Source organism: Mustela nigripes, unplaced genomic scaffold (assembly GCF_022355385.1).
Source record: "Mustela nigripes isolate SB6536 unplaced genomic scaffold, MUSNIG.SB6536 HiC_scaffold_148, whole genome shotgun sequence".
Taxonomy (NCBI): domain Eukaryota; kingdom Metazoa; phylum Chordata; class Mammalia; order Carnivora; family Mustelidae; genus Mustela; species Mustela nigripes.
In genome coordinates this window covers 8424959-8440033 of record NW_026739562.1, presented here as the reverse complement: position 1 = coordinate 8440033, position 15075 = coordinate 8424959, and the positions used below count along the sequence as shown (strand labels likewise).

Below are 15075 nucleotides of genomic sequence, written 5' to 3'. Positions count from 1 at the left end.
ATTTATAGCTCTTAGCGTCCAGACCAGAAGGTCCAATTCTGACCTGGAGACCAGCTAATGTCAACTAATCAGGCTCCCAAGATCACTTATCCAGCACAAGTCTCATAAACAATATTCTTTAGCCTGTCTGTGTGTGTGCAGGTCGGGGTGGTCAGTTATGCAGGACAAATCATAGAAATCTCCATCCATACAATACACACTCCCACTCCCATCTCTGGAGCCCCCTTCTCCACTTGACTTGAAAAACACAGGCAGCCATGATGGAGGCTTTCATCAAATGACTGGTGATCCCTTTGCTGTCCCATTCAATTTGAGTGTGATGCACCAAAAAGACAGCAGAAACTCAGGGTATATGAGTGAGTCTGGTAATTTGATGGGGCTCAGAGGATCACTGGAAACAAGTTGCACGCGCCACCCCCCCCCTTTTTCAATTAGAAAAAACCCTCAAATGTCAGTATATAGAGGTTTTGGCCTCTGAGGACACTGAATTTCCCCTAAGGAAGGCTCTAAGAACCCTTGTGGTGCTGGGGACAAGTTTTCAATTTCTTTCTTTAGTAAATACCAAGGAGTGTGATTGGTGGATCATATGGTTAAGAGTATGTTTAGTTTTGGGTAGGGGGATGGGGAGATAGGTGAAGGGGATTAAGAAGTACAGACTTCCAGCTATAAAATAAGTCAGTCACAGGATGAAAAGTACAGTGTAGGAAACACTGTCAGTAATACCATAATAATCTTGTATGTGTATCTCATTTCACTGACGCTAAGTATCTTTTCATATGACTCTTTCTCATCTGTATATCTTTGGTGAGGTGTCTGTTAAGGTCTTTGGTCCATTTTTTAATGGGGTTGTATATTTTATTATTGAGTTTTAAGAGTTCTTTGTATATTTTGGATAAGTCTTTCATCAGATGTGTGTCTTTTGCAAATTATTTGTTTCCAGTCTGTGGCTTGTTTTCTAACTCTCTTGACAACTTTAGGCTTTTTGAAAAGCAATCTATATATGGAACTAATCTAATACTGAAAAGCTAACAGTTCCATGATTTAAGTATTAACCAAATTCAGTTGCTTTGAGTAACAACTCCCGGCATGTTAATGATATTGCTTTCATATTTATATATGCTTATTTCTATTCATCATGCAAACTACAAAATAGTAACTTCAACAACTATTAAAGAGATCATAGGGTTATTTTGCCTACAATTTAAAAAATTACTGACAGATGCTTAGCACAAATATTATTTTCAAGATTGATAAGAATTTAACACTGTACCCATAAACCACTTTTAGATTTTTTAAAAAGAGAGAGTGCACATGCGTCTGAGAGAGGGGAATGGGGTAGGGATAGGAGGAGAGGAAGAGAGAATCTTAAGCAGGCTCCATGCCCAGCGCAGAGCCAAGGCGGGGCTCAATCTCATGACCCTGAGATCACCACTTGAGTTGAAATCAAGAGGCAGGTGCTAAACCAACTGAGTCACCCAAGTGCCCTTCCATAAAGCACTTATTTATTTGTTTGTTTATTGTTTTTTTTAAAGATTTCATCCACTTTTTTTGACAGAGAGAGAGAGACAGCGAGAAAGGGAATACAAGAAGGTGGAGTGGGAGAGGGAGAAGCAGACTTCCCGCCGAGCATGGAGCCCAATTCAGGGCTTGATCCCAGAACCCTGGGACCATGACCTGAGCCAAAAGCAGATGCTTAACAACTGAGCCACCCAGGTGCTCCCCATAAAGCACTTTTTTTTTTTTTTAAGATTTTATTTATTTGACAGAGATCACAAGTAGGCAGAGAGGCAGGCAGAGAGAGAGGAGGAAGCAGGCTCCCTGCTGAGCAGAGAGCCGGATGTGGGGCTTGATCCCAGCACCCTGGGATCATGGCCTGAGCCGAAGGCAGAGGCTTTAACCCACTGAGCCACTCAGGTGCCCCCATAAAGCACTTTTAAGCACATGTTTATAATGTAAGTATATGAAGTCTGGGGAGCACTGAAATTTAAACTCACAATTTTATATTTACTTTCCTAGCTAACAATGGAAGAGCAGAGACGATCTTTTCTTGCCATTTTGTTTACCGTCTACAGCAAGGATCTTCACATTTTCCTTAACACTGGTTTCAGAGGCAGATGTATAATAAATGGGGGAAGATTAATACTTCATCACAGTAGATTGTCAAGTAGTAAATGTACAAAGAATGACAAAATTATAAAAATCACCATTCTGCAACTATTATGAATAACTGACTCAAGAAAATCACCAGGGCACGGGGGGAGGGGAAATCACCAATAGATAACCACTAGGTGACCGTTTGTTGGCAAATGCAGTATTTACACAATCTTCCCACAGATTACTTATTACAGAGAAGTCTGGTAGATACAGTCTTTTTTTTTTTTTAAGATTTTATTAATCTATTTGACAGACAGATCACAAGTAGGAAGAAAGGCAGGCAGAGAGAGAGGGGGAAGCAGGCTCCCCGTTGAGAAGAGAGCCCAATGTGGGGCTCGATCCCAGGACCTTGGGATCATGACCTGAGCCTAAGGCAGAGGCTTTAACCCACTAAGCCACCCAGGCGCCCCCCCCCTTTTTAAAAGATTTTATTTATTTATTTCACAGAGAGAGATCACAAGTAGGCAGAGGCAGGCCAGCGCGGGGGTGGTGGCAGGGGAAGCAGGCTCCCTGCTGAGCAGAGAGTGCGATGCAGGGCATGATCCCAGGATCCTGAGACCATGACCCGAGCCAAAGGCAGAGGTTTAACCCACTGAGCCACTCAGGTGCCCCTGCTAGATACAGTTTTAACAAAGTAATGAAAGAAACATACCAACAATTGGAAAATTGATACTACATTCCTCTTGATGTCATATAGTAAGAAGACATGTTACTTATTGTAGCTTTCCTACTTATTGTAGCTATCAGACTCTAACCATGAGAAGCAATTAGATGAGCTTAAATTAAAAGACAGGGCATTTTTACAAATAATTGGCTTGTAGTCTTAAAAAGTGTCAATCTTATGAAAGACACCCCCCCCCCAAAAAAAAAGGCTGAAAAAATGTTTTAGAATAAAGGCAATTAAAGAGGTATGACGACTAAATGCAATGCTTGATCATGGATTTTTATAAGATTTACCTGAGAGAAAGAGAGCAAGTGAGAACAAGTCTATACCGGTGGGGAGAGGGACAGAGAGAGAGAGAATATCAAGCAGACTCCACACTGATAGTGAAGCCTGATGCAGGGCTTGATCTTAACACCTGAAGATCATGACCTGAGCCAGAGTCAAGAGTGGGTAGCTTAATTGACTGAGCCACCCAAGCACCCCAATCATGTACTTCCAGAAGAGTTTCTATAGGGGAGCCAGGGTGAGTTAGTCAGTAGAGCCTGCAACTCTTGATCTCAGGGTTTTTAGTTCAAGCCCCACACCAGGTGTACAGATTACTTAAAAATACAATAAATAAATAGATAAATAAAATCTTAAAAATAGAAGCTGCTATAAAGAAGAGTACTAAAATAACTGGTAACATTTGGTACTGACTGTATACTAGGTATACCAATAACTGTATACTGATGTTAAATTTCCTAAATTTGATACAATTACACTTTGGTCAATGCTCTTGTTCTTAAGAAATACAAGTAACTGGGGCCCCTGGGTGGCTCAGTGGGTTAAGCCTCTGCCTTCGGCCCAGGTCATGATCTCCAGGTCCTGGGATTGAGCCCTGCATTGGGCTCTCTGCTCAGCAGGGAGCCTGCTTCCCTTCTCTCTCTGCCTGCCCGACTACTTGTGATCTCTCTCTGTCAAATAAATAAGAAAAATCTTAAAAAAAAAAAAAAAAGAAATACAAGTAACTTTTCTCAAGGACCCAGCAAAAAAATAAAAAGGGAAAAAAGAAATCATATATTATTATATTATATAGCATATGACACAGAGAGATAAATACTGTATGACAGGTAAAGCAATGTGGCAAAGCATGAATGTGTAAGTCTAGGTGAAGAGTATATAAGAGAGAGTCCATTGTAAAATTCTTACAATTTTTCTATAGATCTGATGGTTTTCAAAAAAAAAAATTTTTTTTAAGATTTTATTTATTTATTTGATAGATAGAGATTACAAGTAGTCAGAGAAGCAGGCAAAGAGAGAGGAGGAAACAGGCTTCCCCCTGAGCGGAGAGCCAGATGTGAGGCTCAATCCCAGGACCCTGAGACCATGACCTGAGCTGAAGGCAGAGGCCTTAACCCACTGAACCACCTGGGGTCCCATCAAAAAAAGAATTTTTTAAATTAACAAACAAAATCAATTCTTATCAAGTGGTCTATAACAAGGTAGAAAACTAATTTCACCCAGGGTAAAATTTTCTAAAATTAGGTCTATCTCCCTTGTAGATCTATTTCAAATACAGTTTTTCAAACATCTGAATGACTGCTCTGGCTGTACTTTCAAATTCCATCATAGAAAATCCTCACCTTAAAGTAGTCAAAGACTTCAATGTACTGCATCATCATAAACAGGAGTCTAAAATCTCTGAGGGGTACATCCAACAAGGTGGACTGAACTGATGTTGTTAGTCTTCCCCCCTGCTACATAAAAACTGCACATAAAAATGCAGATAAATTATGACAGCAAAAGGGTTTGATGTAAAAATGCAGATAAATTGGGGCACCTGGGTGGCTCAGTGTGTTAAAGCCTCTGCCTTTGGCTCAGGTCATGATGCCAGGGTCCTGGGATCGAGCCCCGCATGGGGCTCTCTGCTCTGCGGGGAGCCTGCTAACTCCCCTCTCTCTCTCTCTCTGCCTGCCTCTCTGCCTACTTGTGATCTCTGTCTGTCAAATAAATAAATAAAATCTTAAAAAAAAATGCAGATAAATTAAGACAATGAGAGGCTTTAATATGCAACTAAAAAATAAATATTGAGGGCCACCTGGGAGGCTCAGTCAGTTAAGCCTCTGTCCTGGGATGGAGGCCCATGTTGGCTCCCTGCTCAGCAGGGAGTCTGCTTCTCCCTCTCTGTCTGATCCTCCTCCCACTCATGCTCTTCTGCTCTCTCTGTGTCTCTCTCTCAAATAAATAAATAATATCTTTTTTTTTTTAAGTTGTTTTTTTTTTTTTCAGACAAGAAATATTGGGGCAACTGGGTGGCTCAGTGGGTTAAAGCCTCTGCCTTTGGCTCACGTCATGATCCTGGGGTCCTGGGATCAAGCCCCAGGCTCTCTGCTCAGTGGGGAGCCTGCTTCCCCCTTTCTCTCTGCCTGCTTATGATCTCTGTCAAGTAAATAAATAAAATCTTAAAAAAAAAAGAAAAGAAAAGAAAAGAAATATTGAGAAATCCCAGGCTCCAGAAAAGCTAAGTCAATGCCATAGATTTAAGGGAAAAATTGATGTCAGGGAACTGAGGCCTATGGGAAGCAAGGCCAGGTGGTTTTTTTGTTTGTTTGTTTTTTGTTTTTTTAAAGGCTCCATGCCCAATGTGGGGCTTGAATTCACGACCCTGAGATCAAAAGTCACAGGCTCTACTGACTCTGCCTGATGGTCAGGTTCTCCTAATGAATATGTGTGAAAAAGCATGGAGGTGAGAAATGGTACCTCAATCTTACAGGTAGGTAGAAACCCAGTGCTCTGCACAAAACTGCAGAGCCCAGGGCTCCTTGATCACAGAGGCCACAAGAATCCTAGAAAAGTAATAAAGAGGTTTGTCATCCTATCATGGCAAGGTTGGGAGGTAGGCAAATCACTCTCAGAACTTCAAAAGCATTAAGTTGGTAAAGTACCTAGACGTAAGATCCAAAATTACATTACCTACATACATGATAAGGAAATAAAAAGCCAAGAAATTAACTGGTCCCAGAACCATGGTAATCCTTAGAAACAGGTAGAGGCAAGCCCAGAAAGAGCCTTGGGAGAACTTTCAGCAACCTTGGATTATCAAGAGCCTGCTGCCAAGCCACACTCCCAACCATTCCTCCCAACTTGTAGCTAGATGAATTCATAATTTAAGAATTTACAGACTGAAGGCCTGGCTGGCTCAGTCAGAAGAGCATGCCACTCTTGATCTCAGAGCAGCTGAGTTCACACTCCATGTTGGGGGTAAAGGTCACTAAAAAACTTAACCAAACTTTAAAAAAAATAAGAACTTACAGACTGCACAGAGAAGGAAAATACCAAAAATGCAAAAGAACAATATGAAAGACTACACATCTGAGATGGGAATGGGCAAGCTGAAAGAAAATATGCTTATTTGTGAACATGGCAAACATATAAAAGAGAAAGTTTATGGCACCTACAGAATGTTAAGGCCCAAATCATCAGGAAATCAGTATAAGCATGACAAAAATCACAGCTGTAAAGATCTGAGTATAAGGTAGCAAGGAAAGGTTGTTTTGAAAACTAAAGAGTGCACAGTATTGAGAATGGAGAGTAGCTTGGGAGGAAGGGGACACAGACCTAGAGCTTTTGAACTGGGAGGCAGGAGTGATTTAGGATTTTTTAAAAAATCATTTCACAGTTTTTCTTAAAAATTGAGATATTCACATATTATAAAATTTGCCATTTTAAAATATACAGACTGGTGCATTTTAATATATTCACTAATTTAGTAGATTCACAACCATACCATTTTCATGCACTAAAATGGAATCCCACATCTGTTATCAGTCACTCCCCAATTCTCCCTCCTTCCAGTGCCTGGCCACCATTATTATGCTTTGTAGCTATGGACTTGCTTATTCTGGACATTTTGTATAAAGGAAATTATAGAATATGTGGTCTTGTTGTGGTTTGTTTCTTTCACTAAACATAAGGTTTTTAAGGTTCAATCTATGTTGTAGTTTCAGTACTTCATTCCTTTTTATGGCTGAATAATATTCCATGGTATGGCTACACCAAATTTGGTTTACTGATTCATCAGTTGACGAATATTTGAGCTGTCTCCACTTTTTGGCTATTATAAATAATACTGCTAAGAACATTCACGTACAAGTTTTTGTGTTAACATATGTTCTCAATTCTTTATATATACCTACAAAGGGAATTACTGGGTCATATGGTAATTCAACATTTAACTTTTTGAGAAACTGCCAAAGTGTCTTCCAAAGCAGCCATACCATTTTACATTAGGTAATGGGTTGAATTTTAAGATTAGCACACAAAATGAGGACAAAAGGGATAGAGATGACAGATATTATGTATAGGTCTTTCTTCTTTTCCTTCTTCTCCAAGTATTTCTTTGTTCTTCATAGTCTATCTTTGTTCCTCCTTTCCATTTTTATCCATAATATACAATCCAGAAAAACATGCTACTGCTGTACTATTTTTTTTTAATTTATAAAAACAGTGTATATGTTTTCTCTCAGAAAACAACAAAGTGCAGTTATAATTTGTATTATTTCAAGATAAATATTTTAAAGTTTTTACTATAAAAATTTTTAAACATAACTATCTTCAACAATGTGGGATAAGGTCTGTCCTTGGTCTCTGCCAGAAACACATGTAACTTCTTTCTGGAAGACAATGATGTCACCCTAGGCTCCAAATTACCTCTATGATTTTTCATATACAATACCTGGCACATAAAAAATAAACTGGGCATTCATGGAGATAAACCTAAATGATCCAAATCTAACAGATACAATAGACATTAAAAGTATATTAATAATCAGACATTCTTAAAATTACTATGCTTAATATGTTCAATTAAATAAAGCACAAAATTGAGGACTTTGACAGAGAACTAAACAATGCAAAAAGAACTAAGGAGAAATTCTAGAACTAAAAAAAAAAGACTAAATTAAGAACTCAATGGTTAAAAAAAAAAAACAAAAAAAAAACACTCAATGGTTGAGTCTAATAGCAGATTAGACCAGCAGAAGACAGAAGCAGTGAACATGAATACAGACCAGAAAGAAAGTATCAGGAATAAAGTACAGAAGAGCAAAAGGACAGAAAATAAAGAAAAGAAAGACATAAAGTGACCATATACTCTTGGGATACTTTTGAGAATCAAAGGGCATGAATTAAGGTATTTAATCATACCATGACAGGTAAAAAATGACACAGGTGGTTACCTGAGACATGGGGGACACAGGGAAAGGTCTAACATATATGTAAGTGGAGTCTCAGAGGGAGAGGAGAAAGAATATGAGAGAAGCAAAATTAGGAAATATATAGCTGAGAATTTTCACGTAAAGGGGTAATGACAAAATAAAGCATGGGTGGCTCAGTCAGTTAAGCATCTGCCTTCGGCTTGGATTATGATCCAAGGGTCCTGGGATCAAGCCCCACATTGGGCTCCCTGCTCAGCGAGGAGCCTGCTTCTCCCTATCCCTCTGCCTGCTGCCCCTCCACTTGGGCTCTATCAAATAATGAAATATATATTTTTTTAAAAGTGTGGTCTGGCCAGATTACCAGGGGTCATGAAAGTGAGGAAAAGAGGCTCTAGAGGATTACTAGGAGTCAGTGCAGATTCTTCTTTGGGTAAGATTTAGGGACACTAATCTGAATACAGAGAGGGGAGAATAAAGTAAAGGGACAAAAAGTGGAGACTAGCTAGGAAGCTACTTCAGCAATCCAGATGGGGAATTGGTGATACATTAGACTTAAGGTGATGTAGACAACAAAGAAGAAAAGAGGCAAATACTTCAAAGAAACAACTGAATAATTTGGCAAGAGATTATATAAAATGACTCCAAATAATATCTCTAGTCCTTAAAACTGGAAAAAGTTAGGGGCTCCTGGGTGGCTCAGTCAGTTGTGTCTGACTCTTGATTTTGGCTCAGGTCTTGATCTCTGGGTTATGAGTTCAAGATCCCTGTTGGGCTCCATACTGGGCATGGAGTCTACTAATAAAAAAAAGGTGGGGAATAGTTAACTAAAGTTTACCAAAAAAATAATCTTTTCCAGGTTCTTTTTCCTTTTTTAAAGATTTTATTTATTTATTTGAGATAGAGTGAGAGCAAGCACACAAGCAGGCGTAGGGATAGAGGGCGAGGGAAAAGCAGACTCCCCACTGAGCAGGGAGCCTGACCTGAGGCGTAATCCTAGGATCCTGGGATCATCACCTGAGCCAAAGGCAAACACTTAACTGACTGGGCCAACCAGGAACCCCTGTTTTCCAGTTTTTAACATAGAGTTTTTTTAATGTTTTAGATTCAGAATAAAAAGCTCAATATGGGGGCGCCTGGGTGGCTCAGTGGGTTAAGCCACTGCCTTCGGCTCAGGTTATGATCCCAGGGTCCTGGGAAGGAGCTCCGCATCGCATTGGGCTCTCTGCTCAGCAGGGAGCCTGCTTCCTCCTCTCTCTCTGCCTGCCTCTCTGCCTGCTTGTGATCTCTGTCTGTCAAATAAATAAATAAAAATCTTAAAAAAAAAAAAAAAAGCTCAATATGGCAAATCAGTAACATTTAACAAAAAATAGCTAAGTACAGGAGCCCCTGAGTGGCTCAGTGGGTTAAGCCTTTGCCTTTGGCTTGGGTCATGATCTCAGGGTCCTAGGATTGAGCCCCCCATCAGGCTCTCTGCTTAGCAAGGAGACTACTTTCCCCTCTCTCTCTGCCTGCCTCTCTGTTTACTTGTGATCTCTCTCTCTCTGTGTCAAATAAATAAATAAAATCTTAAAAAAAAAGTTAAGTACAATTTGAAGTACAAACAGAAAACAGTAATTTCCCCACTTTCCAAACATTAGGGTTATTATTAAATTGTAGAGAACCTCTTTTCCACTGAGAAAGTTCTTTGCAGACAAATAAGGAACAGAATAGAAAGGTTTAAACAACTGAAATAGTCTTCCTAGCTAAGAGTTACAAAGAAAGTTTGAAAATAAAGAAACAGCACAGATATACTCAGCTAAAAAAAAAAAAAAAAAAAAAAAAAGGAAGACGAAAGAAAAGAAAAAGAAAGCCAAAGTAGCAATATTTATAGCAGCATTTTAGGCCAAAAGTGATGAAATGAGATTAAAAGGGATATTGAATAATGACAAAATACTCTCAGAAAATATAATTGCCATAAACTTTATACAGAAGTAATATAGCAATAAAATATATAAAGCAAAAATTCCTAGAGTTACTACTCGAGAGTTTGATCAAACCAAAACGATACCTGAAGATTCAACATACCTCTTTGACAACAGCTCAAGTAGATATAAACAAAAACATAGAGGATCTGAATAATAAAGCCAATTTTCAATATATGTAATGGTATATTGGGCAAGTCACTCAATCTTTCTAGACCTCAAATTCCTTTCTTATAAAATGTCAGTAAGTAATACCTACCTCACGGGATTGTGGTGAGGATTAAATGAGATGGTTCCTATAAAGAGTACTTGCTATATATATGAAACCTTCAATAAAGACCTTGTTATCTAACTCAACCTTTCACATTCTTCTCTCAGGGCCAAGGAATATAATAAATTAATCGTGCTCTTGACTGTTAAAAAAATTTCCTAGATGCTTTTGCCCATAATCCAATAAACTAGAAATATACAACAAAAAGTTAACCACATATAAATTAAGAAGTTTTTTATAATAGACATTGAAATAAAAACCAAAATTGCAATTATCTAGAAATAAAATGGAGAATATCTGACAACCAAAAAATGAGATACAGCAAAAGAAATATTCAGAAGAAAATGTATAGCCTTAAATGACTTTATAATTTAAAAACTTAAGCATTCAATTTAAGAAACCAGAAGTAAAATAAACCGAAAGAAAATGGAAGGTGGAAGTAAAAATAAAGCCAGGCTCGGGCCGCCTGGGTGGCTCAATGGGTTAAAGCCTCTGCCTTCGGCTCGGGTCCTGATCCTAGGGTCCTGGGACTGAGACCCACATTGGGCTCTGTGCTCTGTGGGGAGCCTGCTTCCTCCTCTGTCTACTTGTGATCTTTGTCTGTCAAATAAATAAATAAAATCTTTAAAATAAAAAAATTAATAAAATAAAGCCAAGCTTAATTATTTATTTTGAAGAATAAATTAGGCCAAATATCTGGTCTCTTGAACATTCCAACAGAAGTAGATTCAGGAGTAAAAACACCCTTAAACTTCTACTTAAAAGAGGACATCTAAATCTCAGTATTTCTCAGTATAATCTCTCTCCTAATGACTTAATAGTTGTGGACAATACAGGAGGAATTGGAGGGGCTGGGGAACAAACAAATCTTAACACTGGAGAGAATATAAAAGGATTTTAAACTCTGTATTTCTTTCACACTTGTATGAATCAAAACTCAAAAGTGAAAGCAGCATTTTCCAAAATAATAGTATTAAGTTAGCAATTCTATAAATTCTTTATTTACCTTTATTTTACTAAGAAGATACTACTGTCAGATAGTCAACTAAGTTGTTTTTCTAAGTAGTGGTGCCCTTCTCTTGTAACCAAGGACATATGGGGGACACCATGAAGGCAAAACAAATTTCCTGTGTTACCTACAGTGGCATTTAAAGGATTTCTCTAATAAACTAGCCCAGTTTATAGTTAAAAACAACTATTTTAAATTAATTTTAAATCCCTTTAAGGATTTGAAAAATTTAAACTAATTTTACATTCCTCTAAGGATTTAAAATCCTTTTAGGATTTAAAACCCAAACTGAAAGAAAACTTTGTTGACAGTCTGTGGGCAGAAGCCTAGAGAGCTTCCTTTGCATTCTTCCTGGCTGTAACGTCCTTATCCTATCAAGGACCACTTGAAGAGCTTTTATTGGTCTCCACAATTTGACTGAGAGGAAGCAAGAACCAGCAACCGGTACACCCTCTCATCTATTAAACCCATGCACTAGAAAACAGTGCTTTACTCAGCTCAACACCTCATAGGGGAAATTACTTCCAAATTACCCACATATAGAATCTAAGTAACCTTTATTCAAGAATTAACTTTTAGGAAAAAAATTAACTTTTAGTAAGGTACATGTATTTGAAGACTCTGAGGTCAACATACAAGGGGTGTCTGGGTGGCTCAGGTCAAGATCTCAGGATCCTGGGATGGAGCCCTAAGTCAGGCTCTCTACTCAGTGGGAAGCCTGCTTCTCCCTCCCAACTCCCCTTGCTTGTGTTCCCTGTCTCGCTGTCTGTCAAATAAATAAAATCCTAAAAAAAAAAAAACAAAAAAAAAAAACAACAACATGCAAGCCATTAAAAAATAAAAAATAAAAGTGAAAAATAAGTTGAAAAACAAAGATCATAACAAGGAATTTTTTTTAGGTGTACTTTTCGTTTTGTAATCTAAGCAGCACTCCAACCAGCGTTATCATTATTCATCTCTTCCATAATAAAGTAGAAAATGTTTTAAAAGGAAAAGAAGTCTTTAAAATAAGTTTCAGGGACACCTGGGTAGTAGCACAGTCAGTTAAGTGCAGGACCCTTGATTTCAGCTCAGGTCTGATCTCACCGTTATGAGATCAGGACCCAAGTCGCCCAGTGCTCAGTGCCCTTGGGTCTCTTCCCCCTCTGCTCCTCCCCACTGCGTGCGTGCTGGCATACTCTCTCTCTCTCAAATAAATAAATCTTTAAAAATGAAATTTCTGGTGTTTTTAGGTATTGCTAAGACTAAATAACTTCTCTCCAGATAAAAGATTCCAAAACAAACCTTCCATTTCTATTTGAACAAAATATAAATGCAGAATATTGGGAATGCACCTTATCAAGTGGGTACTTTTCCTGAATAGTCAAAATTATCTTCAAAAAATCACTCATACAGTAGGACTTAGGTCTTTGAAAGCTCAAATTAATGTCTTCTTTTTGCATTTAGGCTATGGGCACCTTGCTCTGAGTCATGGAGGTCCTAAGCTAATACAGCTAAATCAGAGCAGATGGGGGCAGGAAAGACAACAGGAAAGATTTCTTGCCTTCACCTCCATACAGTATAATCCCACTATGCACATATGGTAGGACTCCACTGTCTAGCCGATTCTTAGTCCTTATATAAAACAATGTAATAGGGAGTGTTTAGAGCTCAAGATCTACAGTTTTTGGTTCAATTTATAAAATTCAATTTTAGGGGCGCCTGGGTGGCTCAGTGTGTTAAGCTCTGCCTTCGGCTCAGAACAGGATCTCAGTGTCCTGGGATCGAGCCCCACATCGGGCTCTCTGCTCAGCAGGGAGCCTGCTTCTCCTTCTCTCTCTGCCTGACTCTTTGCCTACTTGTGATCTCTCTGTCTGTCAAATAAAATAAATAAAATCTTTTTAAAAAATTATTTTTAAAAAAAATAAATAAATAAAATTCAATTTTAATAACCACTCCTAAGGGAAAAATACAAATGCACAATAAAAAGAGTTACGTGTTAAGTACAATAATGGAAAATCCAGTGGTTTGCAATTTTTATGAAATATGAATCTCAAAAGTTGCCATATCCTTAACTTTACACCCAAAAGGGTGTAATTTGAAGACAGTGCATGAATTAACTACATTCATCTCATTATACGGATCAATATATTTGATACCTGCTTCAGCACTTACTCATCATTCACTGTGCATTAAAAATATTAACTCAGGATTCCATTTCACAAGCATTTATGTCTGCTCAGCTGAAAAATGGAGATGAAAACAAAACTTTTATAATTTAGTTGGGGCCACAAAATCCATACATGGAAAGGACTAACATTCATAAAACATATGAAAACCTAGAAATAAACTTAGTGTAAAGAAGGGGTCTGTTGGGGGAGCCTGGGTGGCTCAGTGGGTTAAAGCCTCTGCCTTCAGCTCAGGTAATGATCCCAGCGTCCTGGGATGGAGCACAGCATCCAGCATCCGGCTCTCTGCTCAGCAGGGAGCCTGCTTCCTCCTCTCTCTCTGCCTGCCTCTTTGCCTACTTGTGATCTCAGTGTGTCAAATAAATAAATAAAATCTTTAAAAAAAGGGAGGGGGTCTGTTGTGTATTACTGCACATTTCCTACTGTAAGTGTTTAATAAATTCTACCATCTTAGCAGATGAGTTTTAAACTAAGTACAATGATCCAGCTCGCCCGCTCTCTCTCTAAACGGAAAATACTAAAAGTGAAATGCTACGCTCAATTGACAGGGCAAGCTGAAAACTGACCTGGAAAGTGAAAACGGACATGAGTTAGTGATGAACCCCAAAAGGTGCTTAGCCACTTACCCAGAGATTTATTAAATGAGAACGGATCGCCGGTTTCCACAAGTCGTTCCACTGCCAGTAAGAAGACAGTCGTGAACCTTGGGGTCCCTTTTTTCACTAGTCAACAGTCACCCTCACCTACACGCGGAGTACATATTTGGCACTCAGCAAGTTTTGTTTTGTTTTGTTTTCTTCCCAACAAATCTTGATTGAATGAAAACCTACCTCACTCATATTGGTACCAACCCCGGAGTTAGGGTCCCACAAATTACCTCCAAAAACCTTACGACATAACCCAAAGAGCTGAGAAAGTAGAGACGAAAGCTTTGTGGATTTCTGTTAAGACTAGGGGCCATCGAGAGCCAACGGGGCCTAAACCAACCTGACTTCCCAAAGAAAGGTCTAGGGACTGTTCTGGGGCTACGTGGCTTAGTCCTCACAAGGAGGTACCCGTTAGGCCGCAGATCCATTGCCTCCCACCCGGGGGCGCTGAATGTTCTGGGGGTATCCCCACTAAAGTTAGTACCTGCAAAGCTGCGACACAGAGAGTGGCTCGGGGCTCTCATTACGGAGGCCGGGGCCTGGGGCCGGCCAGCTGCGTCTCTTGGATGAGGACTCCTGCACTCCGGAGCTGCGGGGACAGCAGGGGTCGCAGATAGACACTTCACGCCTCAGGAGGCTCGTGGTTCGTGGGCCCCGGGTGTTTCACTCACAGGACTGCGCGAGTTGTCGCACTCACGTTGATTCTCGTTCTTCAAGAGGGCCCTCACAGCTCTATCGATCACTACTGCCTGAAGCCCAGCAGCCGGTCGCCTCCCGGCGCCGCCATCGTTAGTGTTTGTTTTCATCCGCTCGGATGAAGGCGGGGGGAGGAAGAGGGCTATGGGGGAAATATAGCTGCGTAACTTCATCCGCACTTTCGCTACAGGGTAGACTCCTTATTTCATCCCTTTTTTCTTAATTCCCATAAAAGTTGATTTCCTTCCCATGTAAATCTTTCTCACTAACTTTTACAAGTGTCTCAGAAGGAAAGAACGGCATAAAGGCG

The 15075-nt window shown here is 39.4% G+C and overlaps 1 protein-coding gene across 7 annotated transcripts in view; it reads right to left on the bottom strand.

Annotated features, from left to right (window-relative positions):
• The window catches only part of LOC132008473 (autophagy-related protein 13), a 56105-nt gene extending 41206 nt beyond the window's left edge, over positions 1-14899 (bottom strand). For 5 of the 7 annotated variants that reach the window (XM_059387125.1, XM_059387128.1, XM_059387129.1 and 2 more), the window contains exons 1-2: positions 14554-14899; positions 14049-14165 (exon numbers count right to left, since the gene is read on the bottom strand). The gene's annotated coding sequence lies outside the window, so the exon portion shown is untranslated. The remainder of the gene's footprint in view (positions 1-14048; positions 14166-14553) is intronic. The other 2 variants (XM_059387127.1, XM_059387126.1) reach the window with 2 other exon arrangements.
• Between the last annotated feature and the right edge of the window lie 176 nt (positions 14900-15075).